The sequence below is a fragment of the Convolutriloba macropyga genome, chromosome 1, assembly GCF_964194025.1.
Source record: "Convolutriloba macropyga chromosome 1, txConMacr16.3, whole genome shotgun sequence".
NCBI lineage: Eukaryota > Metazoa > Xenacoelomorpha > Acoela > Convolutidae > Convolutriloba > Convolutriloba macropyga.
Window position 1 is genome coordinate 33,448,050 of NC_134468.1, and position 18,140 is coordinate 33,466,189.

The following is an 18,140-nucleotide window of genomic DNA, read 5'->3' on the forward strand; positions in this document are numbered from 1 at the left end:
CAAACAGGTTTGAATCTAAAGAGGAAACTCTTAGCCAAAGAAACAGAGTTGGTGAGAATTGTTGGATTTTCTTGCTATCGATACTTGACAAAAGAATAATGCATAAGGAAGAATTCATTTTAATTCCAAAACGAATGTTTTTGTCACATCAACCCGTAAAAAATGAAATTTTGGAAATTCCTAATTATGAACAGAAGGCAGCTCAACTATCACTATTTCAAAGAAATCAGTCTGAAAAATCACAAAAAGAAGAAAAGCCTGTTGAAATTATGAGCAGTGTTTACGAAAACAATGAGGCTACTAAGGAAGAAATATCAGAACCAGTCAGCGAAGACAGTGAAATAGAACCAATATTAAAGAAACCAAAAATTTCTCATTTTGAGTCTATAATATCTGAACTTGAACCAATGGAGAAAAACAACATTAAGCGATCTGAAATCTTACTTGAACACATTATGCAATCTGACGTCATTTCCATTGGAGGAAACGATGTACTTCATATCAATAAAGAACCACTGGGCGTTAAAGTTTCTACTTTTTTGTATAATTTACAGCAAACCAAAAAAAATGACTTTAAAAAGTACTCAAAAATTTTGACTGCTTTAGATATATCACCACATTTAGTTGCAAACACTTATGCCAAGCAAATCTTGGAAAACTCGTCGGAAAGTGAACAAGAATTCCACCCAAACCGAGAAAAACCTCGCTGTAGTGGATCCAAATCAACCCCAACAAGAGATTACGGAGAAACAAGTGACGAAACGACAGACAAAAAAGAGACCAGTCAAAAGAAAAGGTCTTTCTTCTCCTGAAGTAAAACGTTTGGAACAGCTTTACTTAAAAGGACCAGCTTCCTATGGAAGCACAAAACGCTTACATACTCAGAGCAAGCTGCCAATAGGCAAAGTGCAGTCCCATTTGGAGACAAAACCGTCTTTCACGAAGTACCGTTCAATTCGATTAAAATTTCCCAGGCTTAAAGTTTTTGTAAAAGACATAAATGAAATTTGGTCATTGGATTTGGCGCACGTTGACAAACTAGCGAAATATAACCGTAACATAAAATATCTCCTGGTAGCACTTGACTGTCTATCAAGATATTTACGTGGGGAACCCTTGAAAACAAAGTGTAAGACGGAAACAGCTGAAGCATTCCAAAAGATGATCAAAAATAAGAAGCCTGAAAAAGTGTGGGTTAACGATAGTAAAGAGTTTCTTGGAGCTTTTAAACAATTGTGCAACAAATGTGGAATTCATTTATACAGTACTTTCAGCGAAAAAAGTCTGCATTTGCAGAGAGGAACATTAGGTCACTAAAAGAGATAATTCGTCGGTACTTCGAAGAGAATTGGACATATTCCTTTATTGACCAATTAGACCAATTTGTGAAAACAATCAATTCAAGAGTAAATCGGGTAACCAAACTTGCCCCAAATAAAGTTACAAAAAAATGATGTACCGCGGTTAGTGTCATTGACCGCGCAAACAAGGGCAACTCAGAAGCCCAAGTTTTACGTTGGGGATTTTGTGAGAATAGTTAAAAAGGACAAAGCTTTCCGGAAAAGTTACAAGCAATCATTCACAGACGAAGTCTTTGAAATAACGGGAATACCTACTTTAAACCCACCAACATACTCTTTAGTCAACGCTGACAACGAATCAATTCAAGGATAATTTTATCAATCAGAATTACAACTTGTCAGGCTCCCTCCCGTTGAAAATGTCCAATAACCGGTTTGAAGACGAGTTTACAGTTCACGTTGTTTCATCCGCTTCAATGGAAATATTTGATTCAAACACGCTTGCATCATTTCGGAATTTTGTTAATGACGAAATTCAACTTTCAGGTGATTGGCGAGTGGCGCTAAGTGAAATCATATTCCCAACAGAAATAGAAAATATTGTAGACGGAGATCTGACTGTGTACAACTTTAAAGACTATGAAGATTCCCAAAAGATGTCTACTGGAGCCAATGTTATTTCTAGACCTTATAACGGGCAAAAACTAGCTTTTGTGCCAGGAGAATTTAATTCGGTGGCGCAATTTTTCGCCACAGTTAAGCGCACAGTTGGATTACCCCATTTTTCTTTCAGAGTAATTAAGAGCTCTGGAAAATGCGAAATTTTGCTATAAAAATATGAGGGAATTACTTTACCCAGTAAAGAAATCCCCAGCATCATTGGCTTTGAAGAAATTCCTGACGGTAATGGAATTCATATTGGGTACAAAATGAGTCCAAACGAAAACAAGTTTATGAAAAGTGATGCTACAAAAGCATATTATGGGGAATTTCCAGCCAACCTTTGTGCTGGAAAGCATCTTATTTTCATCTATACCAAAATAATTGAATACCAATACGTCGGCGACACCATGGCGCCTCTTTTGAGAGTCATTGATTCGAAACAACGTCTGAAAAACGGTAGTGTGTGTGAGCCTGAACCAACTCATCGAATCGTTTTTACAAATTTAGACTACAAGAAACTTTTGACCAACACAATTCAATCAATTTGAATTGGGGACGGAAACAGGACAATTAGTTCCGTTTTCGGGAGCTGGAAAAGTTATTCTAACACTACAATTCAAAAAATTTTTTCATTAAAATGGATTCTTACTATGCTAATCAAGCGACGTCTTTGCCTCATTTCTCTGGACATTATCGACAAAGAGGAAGTGATTTTGGCGCTTTAGCTGCAAGAATTGGACGTGTTGCACCGCCCCTAGCACATCGCTTCATTTTGCCAACTGCTAAACGTATCGGGAAAGAGCTCCTGAAACAAAGTGTACCAGAGATTCTGGATGTAGTGGGCAACAAAAAATCTCCTAGACAAGCAATTAAGAACACAATTTCAAAAACTTTTAAAAAAACAGACTGGAGGCTCTCAACGAATTTTTCACGTCGGAGGACATCAATACGAGGCAAGCCAATGAAAGTAGGCGAGAAAAGCAGAAAGACCGTTTCAACGCATAGAGCACCAAAAAGAAGTCAGTCGGATTTTTTTTACTAAAGTGAACGATGATCGCTAATTTGTTACAATCAGAAGCAACTCACAGCTCATTGGATTTATTTGAAAAACCCTCAATACTGGTGACTTTTGATGGTAATTTTTGTCAAAAATTGGGTCCAGTCTACAGACCAGATAGACCCATATTAGAATTTGAAGTCGCTGGTGACAGAAACAACTTTATCGATTTCCAAAAAATTTTTCTCGAAGTTAATTGTAAAATTGTCCAGTCTTCTGAAGCTGATTTGAAATATGACGCAACAGCCGCTGTTGACATCACAAAAACGGATTCTCCCTATTTCTGCAATAATGTGTTACATTCACTATTGTTTGATTGTACAGTGTCTGCTAATGGACTGAAAATTTCAAACGCTAACGGAAATTATGCTCGCAAAAGTTTCATTGAGACCAAGTTTTTACATAATAAAGATGCAAAAAATACATGGCTGGCCTGTTAGGGCTACTCTTATGAGGAAAACCCGGGAACGCTGATGATAATGCTGCAAAACAATACAAAGTAAAAATTGTCGAAGCTAATTTGTATGTGCAGAGGATGACCCTTAATGACACTGTTGTGTCCGCCATTGAAAAAACATTATTGAGTAGTCCCGCCTCCTATCCTTACCTTGAAACCCTCACAAAAACGTTTCTAGCTTCAACGGGTCTACACCGTTGGAAACAAGAAGATATATTTGCGAGAGAACCAATCCGCCGACTGGCGATCTGCTTAAATACAAATGAAGCTTTTCTGGGTAACAACCGGCAAAATCCATTTCATTTCCGAAAATTCAACCTAGAGCAGATTTATGTATATCGATACGGTTTGCCTGTGGCAGATAGTCCAATATCTACAGCTGACGACAAACGTCTTTACTTTAATACAATATCGGATCTAGCTTACATTGATAATGGACATGGAATAGGTTTGACAGATTACCCAAACCATTTCGTAATGGTTTTTGATTTGACCAGTACCCAACAAGCATCCAATGATTTTATTCACCCTGAACTGGCAAACTGTTCAATATCAGTTTTCCGTATCCACTAACAAAAATATCCATAATTTGACAAAAAGCACCAGAATGAGGACCAGAGAAAATGTTTTCAATTCTTCGGATAGTTTCACTATTAACAAAATTAGTTTGAACTTGTTTCGATGGAGGACGGGCGTTGTAGGTAGACTTTTGAGCAACTACTGGCATCTTCGCACAGGGTTTTTGATTCATATTCACTTGTTTTGCATTGCTGTTTTTCACATTACTGTGGCAGACAAAAACTGGCAGTTGTTTGCGTACTGTCTGTGAGTCAACTTTATCTGCGGAGCTGTTGAATTCAACCGCCAATTTGAGCTTTGTAAAGACGTCTCCATTAGTCTCCAAAGTTGTTGCAGTCGAAAATAAGAATGTGAAGCTTGTAAAAATACAACGCACAGGAAAATTTAGGTTTCGTTTCAAAGTTTCCTTTTCCAAAGTTGTTGTATCAAGCAAAACGTGAGAATGGTTAGTTACTAAACCGCAGAACTCAGAATCAAAATGGGCACACACTGCATAAACATTTGTGTTAGATAGGGTAAGTTTCTCTTCGACAATCTGAAACTTGAACTGTTTCTGAAATTGTTTAAAGTAATTTGGTGAGCGCTCGTACATTGCCTCAACCTTTTTTGTTGCTGGTGTTGGTCTTCGAAATTTCTTCTGACTTTCGTTGGAATCGTGGTTTTTTTTTGCTGGAGGTGGTTTTGTTGACTCCTCCTGGGTGAACTGAGGGCGTATATCAGCTGACTTTTCAATCAAGTTCTCAAATTCTTGAACAGTTAGAGAAACTCTCTGCTGAAATTCGTAATCGCTTTCCGCTTTCTTGAACAATTTTAGAAACACATAGGTCCCCGTCCTTTCATACGTTTTCACAGTTGCTCTGATTAAGCGCTTATCAGTTTTTGAAATGTCGAAATAGCAATCGCCAAATTCTGTGTCTTCAGTGGAAGTGAAAGGTATGGCGCAACCAAAATTTATCTCTTTCAAATAAAGTTGTGAGCGCTCCAACTCAATGGCGGCGGCAAGCTGGGATTACACATGCGTCATCAAACACTCAATTAAAAACAAATGTGTGGCGAATACAGTCTCAAGTACGCCTAATGCGTACTTGAGTCTGTTCGTTACGATTTTTATGGCAAACATATGGTGCACGAATGTGATCTTTTGAACAATTTCACATGCATAAAGCGCTCATTTAAACTAGGAAATTAGAAACAGATGCCACCTCAGATAATAAACTTACATGTTGAACCCAATTTCAAAGGCATAAAGCAATCATATACACTACAAATTAAAAACACATGTCACCTCAGATAAATAATTACACATTGAACACATTATATAACAACAGTTAATTGAAAACAGATATAACTCTAGATAACAATCTTTGGTACGCTCAAATTAAAATTGTGTGTGTATGTTGGCTGAAAATTAAAAACAGTTGTAACCCCTAGCTTACATGAAACTATTGCAAAAGTTGTACACAGAAACCCTGAGCTATAATTCGGCGGCATTCATATATGTGTTGAGTCAAATTGCAGTTTGTTTCCAGCAACAAATTCGAATTTGTTTAACTGAATTCTGTAAACACTTTTAAAATGTAACTTTTAAAATGTCGGTTAAAATTCTCGCAGATTCCGAGGCTTCTTGGGAAAGAACATTAGTTTATCAGACAGTTTACCAAAATTTTGTGGTTCTTATTCAACAACGAAAACAAGACGATGTGTGGCACGTTTACCATCACTGTCTTCTTCCAAAGCTTGTTATAAATGCAATTGCCACTCTACCCGAGAAAACCGACCCATCCGAAAGTACTATTATTACTTCCTTCTGGTGACCACCTAACTGCAAACGTGCTGCCAGCATTTCAAGATTGTAATATGGACACATTACCTGATGAAATAAAACGTATTTTCTACCGGTACGACTGTGACTGCGTACCTTTGTTTGAAAATCAACTCGAAGCTTATCAATCTTGTGATGATCTTGGCAATTTGTGGGGGATCAAAACTTCACCGTCTTTACCAGACAGTGAGACAACACTAGCTAGTCTACCCAAAACACCAGCAGTTGACCCAAGTCCAACTGTTACGCCGACAACTAGCCCATCTCTCTTCGCTGGAATTCACAACAACAACAACCCTCCAAACAATTTGGATAACTTTGACGAGAACGTTCTGTCCGGAACAACTTTTAAAACGCCAAAGCGAGAGGTTCTGAGCAACAGTTTTCAAACACCCACTTGTTCAGAAACTCCAAACGTTAGCGGTGCACCAACGAAAGCGACTACCAGAAAATTCTTTGACAAACTTATTCGATTAAATTAACTTAATTAAAACTTGAAATTTTACTTTTATCTAAAAACTGTTTCAATTTTGAGATGTGAAGTTGTGCGTGTGCGTGTGTTATACAAATAACGTATTTTATGTTTCTCGAATTTGTAATATAACATTTTTTGAAGACTGTTTTGTCTTTCAATTCAAAACACAGACAAAAATATAATTCAAGTAAGTGATCAAGTTCAAACTTGTTCAGGGAAAATTTTCACTCTCCCCTATGACGCAATCACACAATTATTTTCCGAGCAGGATTTCATGTATTACAACCACTATGGAGTGATTAGTTTTTGAGCTAAAATATCCAGATTAAGACTATCGAATCAATAAAATTTGTTAACATCTGTATGTTAATCCTTAAGTTTTTCTGAATTAACAATAACTTTTTTTGCAAAATGTGTACGTTTTTGGCCCAAAAGAACTGTTAACATTATGCCAGCAGCTGTAGCAGCGTATGAACCCTGAAATTCATTCATAATTTGGAAAAAATTGTCAAAAAATTGTAATCTCTCACAGAAAAAATCAAAAAATTGTACTTTAAGACCAAAATGATGTCATTAGGCTTCGTTAAAGAAGGTTTTAAGGTCCTCTAGCAGCGCCTCCTAACTTTGGGCTCTCGTTCAACAGGTAAAAAAAGCAGGTTTGTGCAAAAAAATTTTGAAAAAATTGAAAAAAAGTTTTTTTTGATAAATGACCTCTGACCTTTGACCACAAAAATGAGGGCTTCAAAAAGCACTTGAGATGAAACCGATGTAGCAGAGATCTTCAGCACACTGTGTCCTACAAAACATCTCATCACGCTCGTCAAATTTAACTTAACCGTTACGGAGATAATTAGCGCCTAATTAACGGCTAATTAGCGACTAATTAACATAATTGCTAATTAATGAAAAAAAGTTCTCATTTTTTACAGCAATGTCTTTGTGGGAACATGCTGGATGATTTTGGTCATAAGCATCATGGCCAAAAAATGGCCCCTTCACCGATTTCCAAAACATCTGGTCATCAATGTCTTATTAACATCTGGCATTAGTTAGAATATGAAGTACACTAAGGAAAGATGTTAGATCGCGTTTCTTTGCATTTTTGCACATTGTGGGCCCACGGCATCAAACTTCTCTCATAACACCTGTCATTGAAAAAGGCTTCAGAAAAGATACACATGTTTCTGTCATGTAATTGTCATTTAATGATTTATTAATTATCATTGATTTATAATGATTGACAGAAAAAAAAATTTTTTTGTTTGTTTTAGAGCATATTTTTTAGTGCTGTCCTCGGCCCGGGGGGAGCAATTTTACTCATCACACTTGACAGCGTAGGACAACTCTAACCACCCGTTATAGATAAGGTCCAAAATGACACTTTTTGAAAAAATTCAAATAAATTAACATGTTTTTCAGCTTCTTTAAATGCATTTTTTGAAGTAATCCACAAACAACAATACTCGGTATGACCCCTCTGAAGGTCTATTACCACATCTTTTGAATTCGCAAAGTGTTTTTTTGCGTTCAATTTTACTGAAATTTCGAAACTATTTTTCCGCCGATTCCAGTCAACCAGAGGCCGCTATATTGAAATTCAAATTTGGCGTTCTATCTAGTGAATATCCCTTTTGTGCCTTAGCTTCAAACTAGGGATAATAAGACAGCCGGGATAATAGTTTTAAGAAAAGACAAAGTCTTTCGAGGTCGAGCTAAATTTGGAGTTGAAGCGCGCGCCAAAATTAGCCTATCGAAGTACGTTTAATTTGAATATAAAATTTGCCGCCCTATTTCAGTGCCATTTTCAAAACACTGTAAGCATGTATTGAGTCGTAACGAATGAAATTGAGTATTACACAGAACTGAATTTTATTGCAGAGTAACGAACATTAATAAGCAAACCGTTTATCCAACTTCATTTATTTAATTCTGATAACTGCTTTTGAAATGACTTATTCTTGCCGCTTCTGCCCTTCAACGTTTAGTACACCGGGAAACAAATCACAACATGAAACACGATTTCATCCCGATGAGTGCGGCTTACCACATTATCAAAGTTCAATTTAAGAGTTTTCTTTAGAAAAATGTCTCCTCTTGAAGAACATATGAGAACAGTTCACTTAAATTTTACAAATTGTTGTCGTTCTTGTTATCTTGGTTTTAAAATTCCCACCTCTACGCACAACATATGAGCTCTGTTCACTAGCTTCCCGTTTTTGGAGAAGTGTTCCAGCCTTCACAAATACCCTCCCAGTCCGCATTAAATGGTCACCTTCAAACGTTGGTAATCGAAGCTGAAAACAATGAAGAAAATTCGTTGGACTTGCAGACCTTTATGCAGTCCAAGCGAGCACAAATAGAAGAACTTATTGAGCAAAAATTAAGCTCAATACCCCAGGAAGTTCAATTTTCCGCTGAACTGTTACTATTCAAACCAAAACACCAGACTGATGAAGACGACGAAATTTTAGTTATATTTGCCAATTCACTAATGATCCCAGTAATTGCTGGAGGTATCTCAAACGACAACTTTGCCCCGACGGTGGAAAAAATGTTGGCTGTTTTCTTTATTTTCGTGTCTTCAGGGAGTGGATGGTTACTAGATCGGGTGATTCGCTGACATCTCAACTTTGTGAAATACAGACCTATTTGGGGATCGTCATTCATAGCTCTTCCTTATGAGTTATCCACATACCAAGCTGTTCTAAATATTCGAAACAACAATGACAATAATTGCTTTGTCTACTGTTATATAGCAGCTAGATGTCTGAAGGAAAATATTGGCATGAAAGTTGACGGTCAAAACGATACTTTGAGAGCGAAAAATCCCGAAACTTATAAAGAGCTGAAGTCGCTTTTCCCAGCGGGCAAATTTCAGATGCCAATGGGTGCAAATTTTATTGCTATTTACGGTCAGTGAGGTATCGCAGTTACTTGATTGTATGCATAAACTGTTTCTGGTTATGTTATGAAGGTGTCACAGCTTTCGATGAACACGTTGAAAGGTGCAAAAATCATTCACCAGCCCTTGTTCGAATGCTCAACGAAAACAGCAATATCTACAAATTTAACAACTGGTCTGCCCTCTGGTTTGTCCCATTGGTAATTTACTTTGATTTTGAATCTTTTCTACGGCCAGTACCTACTTGTTCACTTAGTGGAAACGTCTCCTCATCATCCACACCCACCATAGAGATTCATGAGCCCTGCGGTTTCGCTATGACTGTTGTTGAGCATAACAATCCAAAGCCCAAGTATACCCACTTAAATAGATCCGAAAATTGCATGGAGATTTTTGTGAAAGTGCTTCACAAGTTGGCGAATGATATTCACAAGCAGAAACAAAAACATCCGTTTTTTCGTGGAGACAGATCAAAACTTGGAAAAATAGAAAGTGTTGCTTGTTGGATTTGCGAAAATGATTTTGATGAAAATGACGAAAAAGACCTTGACCACTGCCACTACAGTGGCAAATTTCTGGGCTGGGCCCATCCGCAATGCAACCGACTACGAAGAACGTCACAATTCATTCCCGTAATTGGGCACAACATACAAAATTACGATCTACGCCGTATATGTCTGGCATTGCAGGAATGTGAGACATCTACATCAATAAGAGTAATACCAGCAATTGACAAGAAATATATCTCGATGCAATTAGGTGTTTAAGTGGACACGATGAAAAGGGATGGGCAAACTGTTCCAGTGTATGAGTTCCTAAGGTTTGTTGACTCGTACAAGCTTTTTACGCATCTCCAGAAAAACTCACCGAAACTTTACCGCAATCTGAATTCGGCATTTTGGAAGTAATGTTCAATGAAACCCCCAGTGAACACTTTGACCTGCTCAAGCAAAAAGGTTACTACCCATATTCATACATGTCGAATCGGACAAAGTTCTTGGAAGATAGTTTGCCTCCAATAGAAGCATGGAAAAACTCACCAAATGGCACAACAATTAAGCAAAACGAATGGAATCATGCAAACAGAATGTGGAATTTGCTTGGGTGTAAAACCATGCAGGATTATCATGATGCCTATCTAAAATTAGATTGTGCTTTATTAGCTTGATGCTCCGAGTATTGTCGGAAAATTAGTTTCAAAACTTACAAGCTTGATGTTGTACAGTTCTTCACTGCCCCAAACATGGCGAAAGATACAGCACTTCGTATCACCAAAGTTGAAGTTCAGTTATTCACTGAACGGGAACATCTGGACGTGGTAGAGCCAGCGATACGCCGGGGTATAACCTCTGTTTTCGAAAGTCGACTTTTTAAAGCAAACAATCGCCACCTGCCTGGGCTCAACTCCGAAGAAACGTCCACATTTGGGCTAATGGTGGACGCTAATAATTTTTATGGTGGAGTTATGCAGGAGGAGATGCTACCCGTTGGTGATTTTTGTTTTGTTTTCGACATCTCAATAATAGAACTACTACACAACACTGATAGCTCTTCAGTTGGGTATTTCTGTGAAGTCGATTTAGAATACCCAAGTGAAATACATGATCAACAGCAGGACTACCCATTGGCACCAAAAAAACACTAGTAAAAGACGACTGGCTAAGCGATTATCAGTTAGAGGTTAAACAGCGTTACAATTTACCGGAAAATAAAGTTAACAAACTTTTACAAACTATGTTTGACAAAAACAAATATGTCCTACACTACAAACTACTGCAATTCTATGTTCGACTTGGGTTGCGTATCAAAAAAGTACACAGATTTCTCAAATTCACACAATCAAATCGGCTTGAACCTTACATTACCTTAAACAGCGCCATGAGAAAAAAGCAACTAGCAGATTTGAACAGAACTACTACAAATTGATGAAAAACTCGGTATATGGGAAAACAATTGAGTCAAAACGAAGACGACTGAAAGTAGACATAACACGGGATGCCGAAAAAACTGCAAAACTTACATCAAAATTCGACATTGACAAATTTAAAATATTCGGCGAAAACATGGCGGCGATCTGTTCTTGACCAAAAGTTATTAAATGGACAACACCAACTATTGTCGGGGCGACCATCTTGGATATTTCAAAACTACATATGTACGGGTTCCACTATGATGTTATGCGCGCAAATTTTCGGTGCTCACTCTTGTACTCTGATACCGAGAGTCTATTGTATAAAGTTGAGACGACTGACCTCTATGCCGACTTGGCAAAGAAGAAAGAAGTTTGTACAGAATTCGATTTTTCAAACTATCCGGACAATCATCCACTCTGCTCCGATGTTAACCACAGCAGAGTTCTAAAGTTCAAGGATGAATACGCTGGTGACTACATCTCGGAATTTATATGCTTGAAGCCCAAAATATATTCAATAACTTCTAAAAGTAAGTATTAAATTACATATATTCTTTTATTCCCCGAGAACCGATCACTTTTTTTCTTTGCCTGTTCAAATAAAAACTCACCTGAGACTCGAAGTTGATCTGCTTTTGTTTAATTCCAGGTTGTAGAAAGCTGACGGCGAAAGGGGTAACAAAAGCTGCCCAGAAGTTGTTGACACACGAGCTGTACAAGTCTACACTGGTTACGGCAAAACCATATCGCGCAATAAGTAATAGAATAAAGTCCGAAAACCATATTCTAAAAACAGTATCCGAAAACAAAGTGTCCCTCTCAGCGTAAGACAATAAACGATACATTCTCGCTGATGGTTTGAGAACACTGCCATTTGGACAATATTCTAAAAGGAACAGTTCGCAATCTACAACAGAGAGTGATACTGATTCATATAGCTGGTTCGATAATGAGAAAGAGGACAATGAAATAAGTTGGGATTACAAATCAGTCTCAGAAGAAAGTTTAAGTAGAATTTTCAATGGTAGAGACAATGACGCTATTGTCGACTGGGATTATCCGACACCTCCCAGCCCCATTCCTCCTCCAGCAAAAAGAATGAAAAAACATTTAAGTGAACACATGAATCAAATGCTTGATATGGCAGAAAACTGGACACCACCCGACCCGGGAATGATTGTTGCTAGAGCTACTACTGAGGAGGAAATTAGTGATTCTGATGTTGTTGTTTTCGATAGGAGCAGCAGTTCTGAAGATGATCATTTTCAGTGCTCCCTCATTAACTTTGAAGCAAGCGACAGCAGAGAATAAAATTCATAGCAAAACCCAACGCTCGAGCGCTTTGTTGCCTGCTAAATTACTTCAAACAAATTTACCTTAGTTTCCACTTCTACGCAATTTTGTACATGAGTTTTGGTATAACTTAAAGTTTCAGAGCGTGTTTTCAAAGTGTTCCGCAGTTTGATTTTGTGAGGTAAATTTTTGCTTGTACGTGAATTTTGGTTTAACTTTAAGTTTCAGAACCTGTTTTCAAATTGCTCCGCAGTTTGGATTTTGTGAAGTAATTAATTGTTTCAATATGTTTAGTTTACAGTTGGAAAAGCAAAATAATAAATTGTTGTTTGATCCGTTTTCACATAAGTCAAGAGCTCGGTAAATAATCGTTTCAAATGCAAGTTTGATCATGGCAATTCTTCCTTCTCAATTTACATGTACAATTCAAATGTAAATTTAGTTGCGGCAATTCTTCCTTCTCAATTTACATGTAGATCAGAAGGGATATACCACTCCATATAATCCTCATGGGATATACCACTCCACATTATCCTCATGGGATATACCACTCCATATTATCCTCATGGGATATACCACTCCATATTATCCTCATGCATTCTATACCCTATTATCCTCATGGCAGGATAACCCTCCCAATCCCAATACAGCTATTTATTACTACTGAGTATAAATGGAACAAATGAAGGAGCTGAAAATAGGAGGTTAAATCATGAGGCAGCAATACACAGTCGGAGAAGGAAGCAACGAGCAAGGCCAGAAGCATTATGCACTTCAAAAATGATTTCCGGATTCTTTAGTAGGGTCCAGTTGACTCAAACCTTACTTGAGAGAATCAAATGATATCACCAGCGGCCAATTTAAAATTATCAGTTATAGCTATATACCGACATAATGACTGCAACAGTCAGCGCACAGCACTGCAGACAGTCAAATGTAAGACTGCCAATTGATAGCATCATATCACTGAGCCAGAACCCTAGGAGAATTGTTTATCAGAAGAATCCAAGGTCTTCGGCAGTACGAAAAATTAATGACAGACTTAAGTTTGGAGCATAAAAATCCCACCTTGCGCCAATTACTGAGAGCTCCTGCATGTCATTTAGAAATGAACAAAAAACGCAAACTTATCTGCGAAGTAATTTCTCTATGGACAGTTTTCCTCTATCCGTTTTAAATGCGGAAGATGCATGCAAATCTAAAATACACTCAAACCCGACAACTAACTTTGAAAGAAGATTTCGAAGAGGCGAATTGAGTCAGGAATTAGGACGCGGAAACTAGTCACATTCCTTCTCCGGACCATTCAAACAGTACAACTATAACGTTAGAAAGGGGATCGTTGTGATCAATTCATTTTTGGCCCGAAGTGTCTCATGGACTCGAAGTCGATGAAAATATTGACATTAAATGAAAGAGTATCTTAGAAGAACACAAAGCGTGATGTTATCCCATTTGTAACCCTATTCACATTTCAACTCACTTTATACTGGTTCTTTTTTTCGTATCCAATCAAACTGCTTCTCGTGCAAAAACGGTCACAGGGCCAAAAAACGAAACATGCCGCACTCAGACAACAATGCACAATAATTTTTGAACTGGTTGAGAGGCTCAAAGCCGATACCAGCTCTTGAAATAACAAGACGCCTTTTCGGCATCATTTTGTTGCACAGATTCTCGGACATATCACAAGAAGCAACACCATAAACTATATACATGAATTAGATGCCTTAAAAATTTCAATAGTCACTGTTAAATGCAGATATGCACCTTTTAAGACACAAGATTATTCTAAAATTGGACATCTCTATCAGTCGTGTCCATTAAAAACAACAACAGCTGACTGTGGGATAAACAAAACATTTGATGAGAAGAGTGACCCCCAAAAAAAGACATTTCCATTGTTTTTAATGACTGGGCACTGCACACAAAAAAATTTTTTCCTGTCCAATCATTTGCAAAAATTATTAAAAAAGTGCAATGGATAACGAAACGAATCTAAGGGGCCAAAAAGATATCGAGACATTAAAGAAATAACTCTTAATACCCCATGTGATTAAACGAGCCGGCCTGGCTCCACAAAGTAATGCATAAATGCTATTTCTATATGCATAAAAAAGCACGACAAGAAAGAAGTTGCTATTTTTGAAGTATTTTTTCGTTGAGCTGGAGATCTTCATGGAAATGATATTTTGCCTTTTTATAAAACTTGGAAACATCATTGAATAGTGGAGGTGTAGAGAGATCAAACTTCCGTGTTTTTTTAAAAAGCTGTCCTAACTATTACAAGGAACCCAGATTCTAAAAAGCTGTCCTGACAGCTTTTTTAAAAAAAGAATTAGCTTTTTTTAAAAGATTCTAAAAAACGCTATGAATTGATGAGTATTCTGCCCTTTTTTGAACAGCCCGACAAATTAGTACCCAGTGAAACGATAATTGAGAGCCTTGATAAGAAAAATACATAGTCATGGAAAATCTTGGCAAGATCTTGCCATTTTACATGGCAAGATGATATTAAGATATGTACAAACTTGCAAGATCTTTGTATGAGTGTCAAGAAACAACATCTTGGCAAGATTTCCAAGAATGATTAACCATGACATGGCAAGACGTACCAAGTATTAAAAATTCAATAGCACCCAAAAACATGAATTAACACGAAACCATACGATTAAGCAAGAATTATCAAGATTTATTAAGAATTATCAAGAGTTATCAAGAATGTGGGAATATGCAGCTCCCTTTAGTTTATTAGCGAACAAATGCGAGGACAAAAACGTTTGTTTAAATGCAAAAAGTCTTCAAGAGAGCAACTTAAAAATATATTGTTCAGGAAAAGAGCAATCACAACACTATGATTACTTATTACGCCTCTCAATTTCATTTATCTCACAAAAATTTTATTACCAAGTTTTACCATGATCTTGTCAACTTTCATCATTTTTTGATACCTCTTCTATCATGATGTACCATCAATTTTTGTCCTATCAAGATCTTGTTAAGACCATCCATGTTTTGTCAAGACATTCAAGATCTTGCATGTCTTGGCAAGGTGTATCAAGTCTCATTCCACTGGGCAGGTATACAAATCTTTAAATGTATTAAAATTATTCAGTGCTTTTTTCTTTCAAGGATCCAAAATTCAAGTCAATTTAAGAATACATCCATAGAAACCGCAAAGAACACGAGCAAGTGACTCCTTGGGTGAAGCAATGGTTTATTATTAGTAACGTAACATTTTGTAAGATTTTTCAAACGAGTTACGCGCCATTTTTAAGCAGCAACCCCAGTCATACTTGTCAAAAAACAGAGCATAATACTTCTCAAAAACTGCAACCAATTTTTTCCTTCATCAACTCTTTGATTGATTGCATTAGGCCAATTGAGATGACCAATGGAGTCCTTGCAAAAATGGTGTGGTCTTTTTACTTGTTTTAATACCAGAAGCATTTTTACGTTCCACAGATTTACAAGAGTATCTTTTACACAAGTATAAAATGGATTAGAGAAAACAATGTGTTTGCACCTTTATTAAAAGAACCCACAGAAATCGGAATCTCTTACGTCGTTTGACGTCGGTAAAAGCTGTGCTGCTTCTACGAGTCATATGATGATTCTAAAGTTAAAATTGCAAGCAGCTACGCCCGTTCCCATAATGTGGCATATTTGAAAAGCAGAATTTTTAATTGATGATTCGAGGAAATCATCGGGCAGATTCATGCACTGTACTTCAATTGTTTGGCAATTCTCACGATACTTTTTGAATTTTTCCAGCCAATTTGGTTGCAAAAATCTCTATCATAACGACAATTAGTTGAAAATACTCGTCAAATGGATCAATTATCTTTCCAGTACTCATACAAAAAGTTACACCATACCAATTCTAATTGACTCCAATCGCTTGAACTGCCCAACTGGTCTCGAAGAAGAGGAATTTATATGGGCCACCACTTCCTTTGATACAACAAGAAGAATAAGAAACCAAAAATGTAAAAAATATTCTGTTTTCTGATCAAAATAATCAAAATGGTAAAATTCATAGACCGGCATTTTCTTTCGTGAACTCAAAGAACCTTGTTTAGTCTTGCATGCGAATACAAAGGAAATTTATGGGAGATTTATTAGTAGTAGATTAGAAGGTTCAAGAGGTCAAGTTTTCTTCTCAACATTACCCCTCCTAAGTAAAAAAAATTAGCCTCCAAGAAAATTCAGTGAGACGCGACTGCTGCCGTTCTTATACATTGCTGACGCATTTTGTCCAGAGGCATACAAAGACCAGAATAAGAACAAGAAGCAGGCATAAACGACTTGACTTAGGTTGAAGACATCTTATGGTCCGTTCGTAGATGCTACTAGTGGTCAAGCTATTTTTGAAGTCCAGCCAAACAAAGTAATCATCATTGATCAAAATTGTGCAAGTTATTTGCCAGCAATTTTTCTGGATTATTGAGTTAGGCAAATAGTTAAGATTGTTAAACCCGTACCTAACTCCAAGAGCGTTTTAGAACTGGGCCAGTATAAGCGCAATCCCTCATCATTACTGAATCACTGACTGATTCATTTTTGTTTTGTCAGACTTGCATTCAGTCCGATTTTACAATGGTCAGACTTCACGCGTAAAATCAAATTTGCTTTCGGAGATTGAACCAACATTCTCTCGCTCCCTAGCCGTTTGTCCTCCATTCTGCGCCACCACGAATGGTGATATTTACACTTTTGCGTCGCTAATATTGGCATGATATAAGCGAATTTGAAGCGAGAGAGCGCGCAAAACATATTACGTGGGAGACTTGCATTTCCAATTGCCCAGTATTGATTTGCACTTGGAGTTCGGTCCGGGAAAGCAAATATGTACAACGTGGCAAAAAATACCTCTCTTTTTCAATAATCAGGGGCCGAGTAAATGAAAATGTAACCCGCAGAAAAAATGAATAAATATTTCCCTATTCACCAATAAGGGTAGTGATTTCTGAGGTTGAGATTTAAAAACGTTTGGAGGCGACAGAAAATTCAAATTCAATTTTTTTACCGATAAACAGACAATTTTATGCGAAGAGTGACCCCAAGTAAAGAATTTTACATTGTCTTTAGTGGTTGGGCAGTGCACACAAAACTCTTTTCCTGTCCAATCGATTTGCAAAAATTATTTAAAAAAATTTCAATGGATAACGACACGAATCTAAGGGGGCCAATAAAATATCGAGACATGAAACGAAGAATTTCAATTCTTAACACCCCATTTCATTAAACGAGCCGCCCTGCCTCCACAAAGTAACGCATAAGTGCTATTCTTTATATGCACCAACAAAAAAGAAGGCAAGAAAGAAGCTGCTACTTTTGAAGTGTTTTTGGTTGAGCTGGAGATTTTCATGGAAGTGATATTTTGCTTTTTTATAAAAAATGAATAGCGCAGGTGTACAGAAAAAGATTGGAACTTTTTGACGAAAGAGGAGTTCAGGCTTCGAAATTCAAGCTTTTGAAAACTTCTCACCAGGTGTTTTTCTCTTAAAAGCTGTCCTAACTATAACAAGGATCATAGATTCTAAAAAGTGCTGTGAATTGATGAGATTTCTGCTCTTTTTTTGAAATTTAGGCACAATTCAAACACAGCTCGACGAATTAGCAGGTATAAAAATCTCAAAATGTATTGAAATTATCATTATTATGAAAAATAATGTA

General features: G+C 37.1%; 2 protein-coding genes across 2 annotated transcripts in view; both read left to right on the forward strand.

Annotated features, from left to right (window-relative positions):
* Positions 1–18,140, forward strand: part of LOC142338034 (DNA replication licensing factor mcm5-like) — a 409,068-nt gene that overhangs the window by 169,975 nt on the left and 220,953 nt on the right. The window lies entirely within an intron of this gene.
* LOC142338043 (uncharacterized) overlaps positions 1–18,140 on the forward strand; it is a 210,096-nt gene that overhangs the window by 96,784 nt on the left and 95,172 nt on the right. The gene's annotated exons all lie outside the window — the stretch shown is intronic.